We start from the raw sequence: 4,725 nt of genomic DNA, 5'->3' as shown, positions 1-4,725 counted from the left end.
GATCGGGAATCCGGGTAGTGCGGAATTTAGCCAAACAACGGTATAATGACAATAACAAAGACAATGGAAGTTGATAATAACGGCAATTAAAGAATATAAAGAAGACACAAATTTAACGTGGTTCGGTCAAGGTGACCTACGTCCACAAGCGGAGAGGAGCAATTTCACTATACCAACAAGAGTACAAAAGAGAGTACAAAATTAGAGTAAATACTCTAATTAATCCCAAATACCCCAAGAGAATAACCTCACAAGATCACTCCAAAGAAAGGGTTCACACAAGTGTTTCCCAACACTCACTCTCTTACAAAATACTCTATAATGAAAAAAAGGAGGAGAAAGAAAGACAAGAGTGAAAAGCTCTTGAATTGGTGTGTTTACAAATGAGGAGAAACTCCTCTATTTATAGCAAGAAATCCTTAGCCTTATAATAGATATTATGTCATGGCAAATGTCATGAACCACAAATTTATTATAATGTATATTATGTTATGGCAAATGTCATGAAAATTTGGCCATATTACAAATCTTCACCTTGGCCTAATTTCGGCTTATATATAGTAAATTTGCTCCACCTTCTCCGCAAAAACCCCAATGGGCAAAATAATTCTTCATAAATGCCAATCAAGTTCAGGCAAAACTTGAACTTGGACATTGGAAGAGGTTTTGTGAACATGTCAGCAGGATTGTCTCTAGTGTTGATCTTCTGAACAGAGACTTTTCTTTCAGCAATGGTTTCTCGGATGAAATGATACTTTATATCAATGTGATTCGTCCTCTCATGATACATTTGATCTTTAGTCAAGTGAATGGCACTTTGACTATCACAGAAAATGGTAATACCACTTTGGTGTAAACTGAGTTCCGCAAATAGACCCTTCAACCATAAATCTTCTTTGGTCGCCTCGGTCACTGCCATATATTCTGCTTCGGTAGTAGATAAAGCTACTACATGTTGTAATGTAGCTTTCCAACTAATAGCGCAACCACCTATGCAAAATACATAGCCTGTCAGGGATCTTCTTTTGTCAAGATCACCTGCATAATCTGAGTCTACAAAACCAACCAAAGTGTTAGTATTTCTCCCAACTCCAAACATGTGTTTGAAGTACCTCGCAAGTATCTGAGAATCCATTTCACAGCATGCCAATGTGTTTTACCAGGGCAAGCCATATACCGGCTTACCAAGCTCACTGCTTGTGAAATGTCCGGACGTGTACAAACCATTACATACATAATACTGCCGACTGCACTGGAATAAGGAATATGTGCCATGTACCTCTCTTCTTCCTCTGACTGCGGGGACTGAGCAGCTGATAACTTAAAATGAGCAGCAAGAGGGGTACTAACTGGTTTAACATCTTTCATGCCAAACCTGTCCAAGACTTTCTCCAAGTACTTCTTCTGGGTCAGAAATAGCATGTTGGCTTTTCGATCTCTTTTGATCTCCATGCCAAGGATTTTCTTAGCTGCTCCCAAATCTTTCATCTCAAATTCACTTTTCAGCTGACATTTCAAATTGTGAATTTCTATTAAATCCTTAGCAGCAATGAGCATGTCATCAACATATAATAATAGGTACACAAATGAACCATCAGTTAGCTTCCGGAAGTAAACACAACTATCATACATGCTCTTCGAATAACCATGACCCAACATAAAGGAATCAAACCTTTTATACCATTATCTTGGAGACTACTTTAATCCGTACAAGGATTTCTTCAACAAGCAAACATGATCTTCTTTTCCTTCAATTTCAAATTCGGGTTGATGCATGTATATTTGTTCCTCAAGTTCGCCATGTAAGAAAGTTGTCTTAACATCAAGTTGTTCTAATTCCAAATCATACATGGCAACGAAGGCAAGCAAGACACGAATAGAGCTATGTTTAACAACAGGTGAGAAAATATCATTAAAATCAACTCCTTGTACCTGACTATAGCCTTTTGCAACTAATCGTGCCTTATACCTCGCATCTTCAACCCCTGGAATGCCATCCTTTTTCTTGAAGACCCATTTGCAACCAACAATTCTTTTTCCTGATGGCGGCTTTACAAGAGACCAAGTATCATTCTTGTGGAGAGACTCAATTTCTTCATTCATTGCAATCAGCCACTTGGCTGAGTCAGCACCAGAAACTGCTTCTGAATATTTTGATGGTTTTCCAATTTCTTCAGTTTCTCGTGCAACTGAAAAAGCAAATGCAACATAATCTCCAAACCTTAATGGTTGTTTACCTTCTCTTCTTGGTCTATGTTTGGCTATAGAATACTCCTCTTCTTCTGGTTCAACTTTAGGAGTCTCAACTTCAGGAATTTCAGCTTCTGTCTCAACTTTAGGAGTTTCAACTGTATTTTTCTCCAAAGTTGATGAGCTTGGCTCAGAAGGAATGCCAATCTCAATCTCCACCTGGTTTTGTGTACTCTTTCCTTTATCTGTATTACAAGAACTAGAAGACTCTTTTTTAGAATGTAACATAGAGGATTCATCAAAGGTTATATCTCTGCTAATTATAAATTTTGGTGTCGTGGGATCAGGATACCATAGTCGGTATCCTTTCACCCCAGATGCATACCCAAGGAAAATGCACTTTTTAGCCCTTGGCTCTAATTTTCCATCATTTACATGCATGTATGCAGGGCAACCAAATATCTTTAAATCAGAATAATTAGCAGGAGTACCTGACCACATTTCTTTTGGAGTCTTAAAGTTCAAAGGTGCAGAGGGAGCTCGGTTGACAATATAACAAGTTGTAAAGATAGCTTCTGCCCAAAAGGCGTTTGTCAACCCAGCATTTGAAATCATGCAACGAGCCCTTTCCAAAAGAGTTCTATTCATCCTTTCTGCCACACCATTTTGCTGAGGTGTCATTCTCACAGTACGATGTCCAGCAATTCCTTCATTCTTGCAAAATTCGCTGAATTCATCATTACAAAATTCCAAGTCATTATCTGTTCTAAGCCGCTTAACCTGTTTTCCTGTTTGCTTCTCAATCAAAACTTTCCATTGTTTGAAATTTAAGAAAACATCACTTTTATTTTTCAGGAAATAAACCCAAACTTTTCTTGAATAATCATCAATGAAAGTTAACATATACCTGACACCACCTTTTGATGGAGTACATGAAGGACCCCAAAGATCTGAATGAATGTAATCCAAAGTACCTTTTGTTCTATGAATCGCTGGAGATTTGAAGCTGACTCTTTCTGCTTCCCGAACACACAATGTTCACATAACTCTATATTTTTGGTACTTTGGCCACATAAGAGACCTCTTTTACTGAGGATGAAAAGACTTTTTTCACTCATATGCTCCAATCGCATATGCCACAATTTGGTGATGTCAGAATCTGATTTATCTGATATTGAAACTGTAGCAGTACCTGTAACAGTAGATCCCAAAAGAGTATACAACGTACCAGATCTACGTACTTTCATGATCACAAGAGCACCATGAGAAATTTTCAGAACTCCACCTTCACCTATGTACTTGCACCCAAGAGATTCTAGAATGCCTAAAGAGATGAGATTTTTCTTCTAGTCAGGAACATGTCTAACATCGGTGAGAGTTCTCACCACACCATCGTGCATTTTGATTCGGACTGTACCTTTTCCAATAACTTTGCAGGCATCATTGTTTCCTATCAAGACAATTCCACCTCCAATAGATTCATATGTGGTAAATAAATCCCGACTGGGATACATATGATAAGAACAATCCGAATCTAAAATCCACTAATTATTAGATTTGAAACTATTATTAGTTGCTAAAAAAATAGTTCCCTCAGTCTCATCAGCAGCTACACTTGCTTCGGCAGTGTCAGTATTTTTGTGCTCATTTTTCTTTTCTGTATGCTTTTCTTTGTTTTTCAATTTAAAGCATTTAGAAATAATGTGACTTTTCTTATGATAATATTTGCACATGACATTTCTGTATCTGGATTTTGACCTTGATTTAGGTTTCTCACTACTTGAATCTTTTTTATTGGATCTACCTCTTATGAATAAGCCTTCCCCTTGGTTCCCACTAGTTTTTCCAGTAATATCTCTATCTATTTGTTCTTTTGATTTCAAAATAGATTTGATATCTTTATAAGAGATATTGTCCTTTCCATAAAGCATAGTATCTCTTATATGTTTAAACGACTAGGGTAAGGAAACAAGCAATAACACAGCTTGATCCTCATCTTTGATTTCAGCATCTATGTTACTTAAATCCATAAGAAGAGAATCAAAAGTATCAAGATGAGTAAGTATAGAGGTATCTTCGACCATACGAAAAGTGTAGAGTTTTTGCTTTAGGTAAAGTCTGTTTTCTACTGTTCTTTTCATATATAGGGTTTTAAGCTTTTCCCATATGCCTTTTGGCTGAATTTTATGCTGCAACTTCACGCAAAATCTCATTTGAAAGATTTAAAATAATACATGTTTTTGCCTTTTTGTCTATGACGGTAAACTCCTCGTCCGTCATTTTATCCGGCATCTTCTCTTTTCCTTGCAGTGCCAAATCTAAGCCATCCTGAATTAGGATAGCTTCCATCTTTAATTGCCACATTCCGAAGTTTGTACTTCGGTCAAATTTCTCAACATAAGACTTTGTTAGAGTCATTTAGGCTATTTAAACTAATCCGATTAGATCTGGCTCTGATATCAATTTGTTAGGATCGAGAACCCGAGTAGTGCAGAATTTAGCCAAACAACGGTATAATGACAATAACAAAGACAA

This window comes from Nicotiana tomentosiformis, chromosome 6 (genome assembly GCF_000390325.3).
Source record: "Nicotiana tomentosiformis chromosome 6, ASM39032v3, whole genome shotgun sequence".
In the NCBI taxonomy this organism is placed as follows: domain Eukaryota; kingdom Viridiplantae; phylum Streptophyta; class Magnoliopsida; order Solanales; family Solanaceae; genus Nicotiana; species Nicotiana tomentosiformis.
Note: the sequence above shows the minus strand (reverse complement) of the source record.